The sequence below is a fragment of the Bos taurus genome, chromosome 17 (genome assembly GCF_002263795.3).
Source record: "Bos taurus isolate L1 Dominette 01449 registration number 42190680 breed Hereford chromosome 17, ARS-UCD2.0, whole genome shotgun sequence".
NCBI lineage: Eukaryota > Metazoa > Chordata > Mammalia > Artiodactyla > Bovidae > Bos > Bos taurus.
Window position 1 is genome coordinate 4,486,867 of NC_037344.1, and position 11,798 is coordinate 4,498,664.

Genomic DNA, 11,798 nt, shown 5'->3' on the forward strand with positions numbered 1-11,798 from the left:
AAATTGCTCAAGGTCGTACATCTTTGGGATACAAATCCTGATTATCTGCCCCCAGAGAGAAGGCCTGTTTTCTTTCTCTCCATTAACCATCCAAAATGAACTGCCAAAGTGAAAAGATGCTCAACATCGCCAATCACCAGGGAAATGCAAATCAAAGTATGAAATATCACCTCACAGCTGTCAGAATGGCCATCATCCCCGACCCTACAAAAAAAAGAAAAGAAACAAGAAAGAGAAAGAAAGAAAAAACTCCTTCCAATAATTATGAACTGTTTACCTTTTAAAAAAGAAAAGGAACACAACCAATTTTGGTTAAGGTGTGGAGAAAAGGTAACCCTCATGCACATAAATTGGGCACGTAAATTGGTGCAGCCACTATGGAAAAATAGTACAGAGGTTTCTCAAAAACCTAAAAACAATAACATATGACCCAGCAACTCCACTCCTGGGTATATAGCCAGAAAAAACCAAAAACATTAATTCAAAAAGACAAATGCATCTCCCATAGCCACACTGTATACAGTTAACCAAGATACGTAAGCAACCTCAGTGTCCACCAACAGATGAATGTATAAATAAGACGTGGTATATACAGATATGGGCTTCCCTGGTGGCTCAGAGGTTAAAGCGTCTGCCTCCAATGCAGGAGACCCGGGTTCGATCCCTGGGTTGGGAAGATCCCCTGGAGAAGGAAATGGTAACCCACTCCAGTATTCTTGCCTGGAGAATCCCCTGGACAGAGAAGCCAGGTAGGCTACAATCCACGGGGTCGCAGAGTCAGACATGACTGAGCAACTTCACTCACGACACTATATATAGATATATACGTTCATGTGTCTATATACGCACAACGGAATATCGCTCTGCATGAAAAAGAGTGGAACTCTGCCACTTGCAGCAACATGGATGGACTTGGAGGACATCACGCTGCGTGAATGTCAGGGAAAGAGAGGTAGGGTACGACATCACTTATATGGGGAATCTAAAAAGTACAACAAATGAGTGAATGTAACAAAAAGGAAACACAGAAATAGAGAACAAACCAGTGGTTCCCAGCGGGAAGAGGGAAAGGCGGACGGACAAAAAAGGTGGGGGAATAAGAGATATAAACTATTAGGTGTAAGATAAGCTACAGGGAGACATCATAAGGACGTCCCTGGTGGCCCAGTGGCTAATCCTCTGTGCTTCCACTGCAGGGGGTGTGGGTTCACCCCCGGGTGGGGAACTAAGATCCTGCATGCTGTGGCACAGCCCTAAACAGAAACAATTTTTAAAAAGGAGATGCTGTACAACATGGGGAGTATAGCCCAAGTTTTATAATAATTATGAATGGAATATAACCTTTAAAACTTTTGAATCTCTATACTGTACACCTGTAACTTACACAGTATTATACATGCAACTATGCTTCAATATTTTAAAGAAGTAAGCCGCCAAGTCCACGACTTTTGAGCCATTGCTTAAGCTGTCCGCCTTTACATGAAAAATACCTCCACCTTCTCTGCTTATCTTTCCAGTTCTAGACCACTCCTCAAAGCCCTGGAGCCATCTCAGAGTCCGTGATTATAACCACAAACATCAGTGTCCCCCTTTCTAGCCTTGGCATAGAACAAACTGTCTCTGTCACTGGCCCCCGCACTGGATTAGTCAGTCTAGCACTTCCCCTAACACTTCCTTCATTGTACTGTTTGTCTGTTTTTGTGTGTGTAAATCTTTCTTCTGAAAAAGATGGAAAGAGCTAGTTTTTAAAGTTATCACATGCTTCCTTCTTTTTTCATACTTAGTGGGAGAAACAGGGCAACTATTTCATAGATTTAATTTAAAATTTTCTGCATTTTGGCAACACTTAGAGATTACCATACTAAGTGAAGTAAATTAGAAAGACAAACACCATATGATATCACTCATATGTGGACTCTAAAATATGACACAAGCGAACCTGTCTAGAAAATAGAGACAGACGCAGAGAACAGACCTGTAGTTGCCAAGGGGGTGGGGAGGGAAGGATTGGAGCCTGCGGTTAACAGATGTGAACTAGTCTATGCAAGACGGGGAAATAGCAAGGTCCTACCGCACAGCACAGGGAACTGTACTCAGTGTCCTGTGATAAACCATAACGCAAACGAGTGTGAAAAAGAATATGTATATATATGTAACTGAATCGCGTTGCTGTACAGCAGAAATCAACACAACATTGTAAATCAATTATATGTCAATAAAATTTAAAAAATAAAAAAATTTTCTGTATCTTTGATCACCTACTATATATAACTATAGTAAAAAAGTGTTAGTCCCTCAGTCATGGCCAGCTCTTTGTGACCCCATGGACTGTAGCCTGCCAGGCTCCTCTGTCCATGGGATTCTCCAGGTGAGAATATTGGAGTGGGTTGCCATTCCCTCCTCCAGGGGATCTTCCCAACCCAGGGATCAAACCCTGGTCTCCTGCATTGCAGGGTGATTCTTTACCATCTGAGCACTAGGGAAGACCCACATTAGGAGAATTTACTTTACGATATGAGAATACTGTACTTTAAATTTTCCAATGGAACTGCTCTTTTTAAAACCCCTTATAGTTCATATTGAATCTTCCCTGGTGGCTCAGACGGTAAAAACGTCTGCCTACAATGCGGGAGACCCAGGTTCAATCCCTGGGTCGGGAAGATCTCCTGGAGAAGGAAATGGCAACCCGCTGTAGTACACTTGCCTGGAAAATCCGATGGATGGAGAAGCCTGGTAGGCTACAGTCCATGGGGTCACAAAGAGTCGGAGACAACTGAGCGACTTCACTCAGCAACTCAACTCACAGTTCATATCATTGTATAACTGAACTTAGTACTAACATTATCATTAATCTCATATAACAAGAATATTTGATCATGCAAGACAGATGAATTGAATAGTCATGAATATACAGCTGCATTTTAGCCAACAGTAGCAAATTTCCCCTTAATCAATTTTTCTACCATCATCCTGAAGTTCCAAAAAAGTGGAATGGACACACCAGGGACTCTCTGTCCCTGGACACACTTAGAGATCTTCTGTGAAGAGTGAATTTACTAAAAAGAACCAACAGGAAGTTTCTAGAATGGGAAAAAACTACCTGAAGGGAAAATACAAGCTGCTTGCATCACCCTGGTCAACAGCGTGCACGGGCCAGGCTGCTCCATAGGCAACCTGTCATTATCAAGCCAGAAATGGACGGGACTTGTTGTTCTGGCCGCTGGAGAGCAGGCAATTGGTACATACAACAGTCAGCCTGGGCTACGGCCGGAAGGAGGACAGACATTAAGGAAGGCTGATTCCAAAGTACACACTGCAGTTTGGTCCCAGGACTAAAAGGAACCTGAGTGGGAGCAGGCTTACCTACAGCCAATTGCTGGACCACAATTCTGGGATGCATGGTGGTGTGAGTCAGACCCTCAGAGGAACCTCACAGCACCCCGCCTTACATCCCACTCTTCTGAAGCTGGTCCCGGGCTAGTGGCAGAGACTGACAGTGGGGAATGTGTTCATATGGGATTCCAGGAGAATCAACCACTTTTTCTTCATGCAGACATTAGGGCTTCCCAGGTGGCTCAGTAGTAAAGAAGTTGCCTGCCAATGCAAGAGACGTGGGTTTGATCCCTGGATCAGGAAGATCCCCTTGAGTAGGAAATGGCAACCTACTCCAGTATTCTTGCCTGGGAAATCCCATGGACAGAGGAGCCTGGGGGGCTACAATGCATGGGGTTGCAAAGAGTTGGATACGACTGAGCGCGAGCACATGCAGATTATACCAGGGCAGAGCATCTCTGCCGCAGCCTAAGGCCTTGGTGGCTTGATACGAGAGTTGATGTAGCTTCTGTCCCTCTACGAAACACATTTCTGGGTTCTGGCATCCAGAATCCAGCCAAGCATGTGGATCCTGTCTCCTTCACCCTTTTCTGGGCCATTTCTACATTTTAACTTCAAATCTCTCTTTCGTTTTTCCTTGACGGTGAAATCTTTGATCATGGATGCTGCTTTTTAAAAATAATATTCTGGCTGTGCCACGTAGCATGTGAGATCTTAGTTACCCGACCAAGGATCAAACCCCTGCATTAGAAGCTTGGAGTCTTAACCACTGGACCACCATGGAAGTCTCAGGTGTTGTTTCTATGCCTGGAGAACCGAGAAGCTGGCAAAAGCACTGAAGACAGCGTGGTCATGGCTCTGGGAGGGTTTTCACAGCCTGCAGAGTGGAGCCACGCATCTGTTCAATCACTCTGGTTTTGCCTGTTCTACAGAGCCTATGGGGAGGGAAAATGGCAGCTGCTAAAGAAAGCTTTTTCCATTTATGTACAGTGCCACCTGGCTTAACAAAGCTGTTTTGAACAAAGCTGGCATCTGTTCATTGCCCTGGGCTAAGTGGTCATCCCCTCTCTGCTGAATCCCTGCCACTGTGCACACCCAGGTCTCGGTGTTAGCCTGGAAGGCTGCCTCATTTCTGGGAAGGGAGGCACCACCCTGGTCTCAGCACTGCGGGGCACGGAGGGGGCAGACAGCCAGAGAGAGGGCAGGTGTCCTGACTTCCCGTTACCTCACCTGCCCCTACATTCACACAAAATAACAGCAGTCCTAATTCAGAGAGAAGAGGCAGGTAGCATCCTGCCAAGTCACATTTTCAGGTCTTCTGAATTTCCCTACTTCTGGCTAGGTTCTCATCTGTGGAAAGTGGTGCTGAGTGCCTCTCCTTTGCTCATGGAGACACACCCTTTTCTGTTGTTTGTGCAGCTTAGGGAAGGTGAGAGGGAAATTCAAAAGATGTATGAACTGGGAACTTTTGAAAATTATGTTTCAGCATCAGAGCTGCTTATATGCACGGACCATGCCCCTCCTAACCCAAGTGATGCCAAAAAGCAGCTTCAGGACAGTTGCCAGATCTCCCATAGAATAGAGCCAGCCTCCCAGTCGTCATTCTCCTTACCTTCATAATCAGCAGAGCCAGAAACTCTGAGTGGGAGATGCTGGGCAGAGAGGACGCTGGCGACCTCTTACCACAGGGACCCATGATCACCATCCCAATCCCCAGAGCCAGCTCCCTTAACTTAGACCCAGGGGAAGCTTAGGGAACTAGAGGACATTTCTTCATTCAAATAATCAAGAGAGATCTATCAAAGTATACAAATAATAAATGCTGGAGAGGGTGTGGAGAAAAAGAAACCCTCCTACACTGTTGGTGGGAAGGAAAATTAATGCAGTCACTATGGAGAAGAGTAAGGAAGTTCCTTAAGAAACTAAAAATAGAGCTATCGTATGACCCAGCAATCCCATTCCTGGGCATGTATCTGGAGAAAACAATAATACAAAAACATACATGCACCCCAATGTTCATATAGCCAAGACACGAAGGCAACCTAAGTATCCATCAACAGATGAATGGATGAAGAAGATGTGGTACATATATATTAATACAGCAAAATATCAGTCAGCCATATAAAAGAATGAATTAATACCATTTGTAGAAACATGGATGGACCTAGAGATTATCATACTACAGAAACAAGCCAGACAAAGATAAATATCATATGATATAATTTAAAAGTGGAATCTAAAAAAATGATACAAATGAACTTTTATACAAAACAGAAATATATCCACAGACATAGAAAGCAAACTCAGGGTTACCAAAGGGAAAGGGGAGGAGGGATAAATTAGGAGTTAGGGATTAGCATATACTCACTACTATATATAAAATGGGATTTCCCTGATAGCTCAGTTGGTGAAGAATCCACCTGCAATGCAGGAGACCCCGGTTCGACTCCTGGGTTGGGGAGATCCGCTGGAGAAGGGATAGGCTACCCACTCCAGTATTCTTGGGCTTCTCTTGTGGCTCAGCTGGTAAAGAATTCGCTCGCAATTTGGGAGACCCAAGTTTGATACCTGGGTTGGGAAGATCCCCCGGAGAAGGGAAAGGCTACCCACTCCAGTATTCTGGCCTGGAGAATTCCATGGACTGTATAGTCCATGGGGTCACAAAGAGTCAGATAACCAGCAAGGCCCTATTGTATACCACAGGGAACTATACTCAATATCTTGTAATAATTTATTAGGGAAAAGAATCTGAAATAGATACACACACACAAACACAAAAAACACAAAACTGAATTATTTTGTTATACACCTGAAACTAACACTGTAACACAATTGTATTTCAATTAAAAATAATTTTAAAAGAATAAACAAATTTACTACAGTAACAAAACAAAGCAAAACAACAGAACTCAAACTAGAAGAGGCCCCAGAACAGCCCCTAGTCCAGCCCGGCTCCTCCCTGAGGAGAAGGCAGATGTCTGCGGCTGAGGTTGCCTAATCTGGCATGGGGACCAGTTTCAGCAGCTGTGTTTTGTTTGGCAAGCACAATACACTTTTAAATGTTTTACTCTTAATTAGTTGCAACCCTTAAAGATTTGAAGATTCCATATTTATCAGTAAATAACTGGATTTCCAGAAACTCTTGATGAAACAGGATCTGGCGAAGCTGGCTGACAGCCTGTGTGGATCACAGCTGTCTTCTCTGCAGCCATGGACCCTGCCCTCTTAGGCATGACCAAGGTTCTCCTACCTAATGTTTCACCTCAGGAACTCTGACAAAATATCCACACTCATGTTCAGACCAGTTAAATCAGAATCTCAGCCTGGGGAGGGACCCGGGCCTTAGAAGGATTTTAAAGTCCCCACGTGATTCAAACAGGCAGCCAGGCTAGGGAGCATTGGGGCTAGACCATGAAGGGCAGATGGGAAATTATTCTCTTTGAGAAGCTCCTCATTTTAATCTTTCACCATTTGAGATGTTCATTCTGTTCTATCAAACCTGGTTTTCTCTACTCCATTCTTTTCAGAAACTCACCCAGCCTCAGGATTTAAAAAAAAATTGTTTTTAAGCTTCTGCTTTTTCTGCTTCATTAAGTTAATTTGGTTGTCCATTCTGAACTCCTCCTCCAGTTTTTCCATATTCTTTTTAAAGTACAATGGACAAAATTAAAAACAACACCTAAAGCATTATTTTACTATAGTAGAATTCAGTAGGCGTATTTATTTCCAGTTCTATCATATTATACTTAGCATCTCAGAACCACATTAATTTTTTTTTTTTTTAACTTAATTATCATCTGGTTTTTGTAAACAAGAAACTCATTTGCAGAAGCCCGAGAAACCACACTGCAGGATGGAAAACCAAGTCTGGGAGCAAAGAAAAGCAAGCTTTATTTTCCTGTTAGATGTCAAACTTTCTTCAGGGTCACAACCTGATCATGTAACATTAAAGAAGGCATATGGGGAGTTCCCTGGTGGCCTTGTGATCAGGACTTTGGGCTTTCACTGCTATGGCCCAGGATCAATCCTGGTTGGCAAACAGGTCCTTCAAGCCCCACAGGTTGGCCAAAAAGAAATTCTAGAAATAAAGGGCTCATATGCGTGTCTATGACAGTTTTACTTCTTTACTTACAAATCAAGTAATTTACAACCAACAGGCTAGTCTGTTTTTAGGTTTTCTAAGCTAACTTGATAACCGCTTTTCTTAGGGCTATTTATGTGTTTTTCCATTTTGTAGGCTTTTCCTTTCCTTTCTTTTCTTTTTCATGAAGATAATCTCAACTATCAAGTTATAACAGAAAACCTGTTTAGTGTGGTGAGATCTGAAGACCAGCACAAACCTTAGTGCATCTCTGTGTTACTTTGTCATGCCCACTTTATAGATTAGGAAACTGAGGCCTGGAAACATTTAGCAGTTTGCCCACAGCTGACTGCCCACACACCTAAACTTCAAGGAGTCCTGGCTCTGGCCAGCCCCTGGGGAAGGTGACCCCTTCCATGGCCATCAGCTGCTGACACTGATGGCCAGACAACACAGCTAGAAGGCCAGACAACACAGCTAGAAGGCCAGCCACAGAGGCGGCAAGAGTGAGGCTTGAGATACTACCTCTCAGTATCCCACGTTCAGGCCTGAACCAGGTCGACATGGAAACGCACACGAAATAGTAAACATGATATTCTGGTGTCAACTGAGGCTGTTAGACACTCCTTGGAACCCCTAGGGGAAAGCCAAGGTTTTTAAAGAAATACACAGACCACCGAGAGATCCTGGTATGATGCCAGTTCCGTAATATGGGAAATCTTGTCCAGAAATATGTATGTAAATATATATATATATATATATATATATATATATATATATATATAAAAATCCGATGCTGAACTTCAAGATTCCCTCTAGCAATCGATAGTAAGGAAAAACACCACACCTCTTCACACTCATAACTTTGGGAAGAAAAGATGGAATTAAGGTCTCTTCGCCTTACTAGGATCTTCATAAAATGTCAGCCCAGTTAGAACACAGTGTTCGAGGAAGAAAAGGGAGGGAGCTCGCTCAGGGACTGGGGCCTGAGCCCCAAGAGGCTCTGAAATCCCCAAGGGATCCGGACGCACCGACCTCTGGAGGCGCGCGAAGCTCCCGGCGGCGCTGCCACACGGGGGTCCCCATGGGACTGGCCGAGATGCTCACCGCCAGCGCGCAAAGGTCCTCCGGGGCGGGGAAACACTGGCCTAACCTCATTGATTCGAGCCAACCGTAAAATGCAGCTTCTCCTCTCTCTCAAAAAGGACCGGAGGTCCTGGGGCAGCACAGGACTGTCTACACCGGCTGCCTAGGCCCGACGTCTTTGTGCATCTGACTCCAAACCACAGGCCCAGATCCCAAAGCGTGCTCAAGACACCGGGCGCTCCAGCCTCCTCTAGCAGCCGCCCGGGCTGTAGCCTCCTCGTCGCGCCGGCGCGCACCACCTACAGACCAGGCGTGGCGGCGCGCGGCCCTCCCACAGCCCGTCCCCCCGCGCGCCGGCCTCTCCTCTGCTGCCTCTGCGTCCCCGCCACCCGGCTGGAAGCCTTAGGAGCCGAGCCGCCGGCCCGCGGCGCTGAGCCACAAATACTCACGTTTCCCACTGTTTACGCCAAGTGCGTGACTCTCAGTGGCCACTGCTAATAGTGGCAGCCCGCTAATAGAAGCCAGAGAAAGCGCTCTGAAACCCGCCTTTCAGGCAGCGAGAAGTGACAAGCTGGTGCCCGGCTGAAAGCCCCTCATTTTCTGCAAGCTCACTCAAAATGCGCCTCGGTGCCGCCAACGCAGCTGCCAGGTTTAATAACTGTGTCAGACAGCCCCTCCCCTCCCGTCCCGAGAGACACAAAGATGACGGGCTAGGGACCAAGAAGCGCACGTTCGGCCGCGGCTTTCACCCTGCCTCAGCTCAGGCGATGCAGCAGCCGGAATGACTGCGCAGGCAAGGACCAGGAGAAGGGTCAAACGCCAGCCTTAACCTAGGAACTGTCCAGAAACCTCAGTTCTTCCCTAATCGCTCTGAGCAGAGATCTGATACTCTTCCCAACGATACTTGTAAAACAAAACAAGAGGCTAGTGCCTTTCCAATTAACCTAACCTGCGTCACAAATGTAAAGGGGACTTAACTTAAAGCAACACAGCAAACCTCAAACCTATTAATACTTGGTTTTTCTGGGCACTGGTAGAATATCCTGGCACTATGCAAAGGGCAGGAAGCTCATCAACCTGGGTTTCCCTCATGTTCTGTCGCGCACACGAACTCTCCAGCCTCTCCTGGCCAGCAGAATTATTGTTAGGGGAAGAGAGGGGAGGGCTCCTTTGCAGATCCTCCTCGATTTGGACCATCCCTAAAGCGCGGACAGCGCCTCGAGAGCGACTGGGTTTGTATCGAGACGGAAGGAATTAGTGGTTCTGTTCTGCCGGTGAAATAGCCCACCGAAGATAGTGCTTAATAAAATATGGTGCACACATAACCCATACCAGGCGCACGGGGCGGTCCTCCGCGCCCCGCCCCGAGGGCGCCTTCCAGCGCCGCCCGGCTGCGCCCGCCGCACCTGCTTCTGCCGCCAGTGGTTTCCGTGGAAACTCCGGAGAGCCGGCTCTTCCTTCAGACACGCTGTTACCGGGACAACTGCGACCTAGCATGAGGCGGTCCGAGCGTGGCAATGGACGCCTGCTTTAAATCAAAGATTTAAAGAGATTTTCTAAGGCGGGAGGGCAGAAACAGGAGGGCAGTGAGCGATGTTTGGGAATGGAGGCGGAGCCGCGGGAGCCTGCGTGGGGGTGGAGTTAATGGACGACGCAGACTCTGCGGACCGCGTAGCTCCCCTATGCACCCCCACTGAGTTCATACGTGGTTTTAGAAGCAGGTCTATCATTCTCTGCAGCATGATTACTTTTCTTTTCTGCTTAAGATACTACAAAGTTATTTTGCACAGACTGAGCACTAACCAGCTCCGGGTAGAAAGGAGGAGAGGCCCACAGAGATGAGTGACGCCAAGGGGAGACCTCTTGGGAATAATAATTGACTGCAGATGGTCTCTGTGAATAGTAGGTTACAATAAACACATGGTTACAAAATTAAACTGTTTCAGGTGATGGTTTGGGTGGGGAAAAGGAGAAGTGTGGATGAGACTATTCATATTTGTTCAAAGGTTCGTTCAGTGTTAGTACTCCATCTTGTTACTTTTGTGTGTGGGCATTTTATACTCGTCAAACCATAAGTAGGTATTCAAAAGTAAAGTGAAGCAAGTTGATGTGCTTTGTGCAAGGCAGTATAGGATTGCAGAAACAAACATAGCTAAGCTAAATCACTTTAGTCGTGTCCGACTCTGTGCGACCCCATAGATGGCAGCCCACCAGGCTCCCCCGTCCCTGGGATTCTCCAGGCAAGAACACTGGAGTGGGTTGTCATTTCCTTCTCCAGTGCATGAAAGTGAAAAGTGAAAGGGAAGTCGTTCAGTCGTGTCCGACTCTTAGCGACCCCATGGACTGTAGCCCACCAGGCTGCTCCGTCCATGGGATTTTCCAGGCAAGAGTACTGGAATGGGGTGCCATCGCCTTCTCCAAGAAGCAAACATACATACCCCATATTGGTTTCTCCTTACTCTAACTTCTATTTTTCAAATCTAAGTTTGAAGATTAGATTGTAAAGAAGGCTGAGCGCCGAAGAATTGATGCTTTTGAACTGTGGTGTTGGAGAAGACTCTTGAGAATGCAAGGAGACCCAACCAGTCCATTCTGAAGGAGATCAGCCCTGGGATTTCTTTGGAAGGAATGATGCTAAAGCTAAAACTCCAGTACTTTGGCCACCTCATGCGAAGAGTTGACTCACTGGAAAAGACTCTGATGCTGGGAGGGATTGGGGGCAGGAGGAGAAGGGGACGACAGAGGATGAGATGGCTGAATGGCATCAGTGACTCAATGGATGTGAGTCTGAGTGAACTCCTGGAGTTGGTGATGGACAGGGAGGCCTGGAGTGCTGTGATTCATGGGGTCGCAAAGAGTCAGACACGACTGAGCGACTGAACTGAACTGAACTGAAGTTTGAAATCAATGGTATATTTGAATTGATGAGATTTTACTACATAGATTGTAATAATATAATGATATTAATCAATCTCTGGGCTGAGACTGAAATACATATTTGTATATATACGTGTGTGTACACACAATCTCTTTAAAAGTCATAAATGCATTTCTATTAAAAGTTCCACATGAGCCTAATTTTCATAGAGGAAGTGATATTTCTATATTCTAAGAAAACAGTTTATGTGAAAGAAAACATACAAGTAATTTTTGTCATAAAGCAAAGACTTTCATCAAGAATAACTATTTAATTGACATGTTTTGAAAATCCACATTTTGTATCCCAAGTCTGCTTTGAAGCACATAATTTTGGAATCGTGTGACTGCAATGTTTATTTGCAAAAGATCTCTAAAACAA

At 45.7% G+C, this 11,798-nt stretch overlaps 1 non-coding gene across 1 annotated transcript; it reads left to right on the forward strand.

Annotated features, from left to right (window-relative positions):
- Positions 1-604: 604 nt before the first annotated feature.
- TRNAW-CCA (transfer RNA tryptophan (anticodon CCA)) lies at positions 605-676 on the forward strand. Its single transcript has one exon. It is a non-coding gene; the product is annotated as a tRNA-Trp (tRNA).
- The last annotated feature ends 11,122 nt before the right edge of the window (positions 677-11,798 follow it).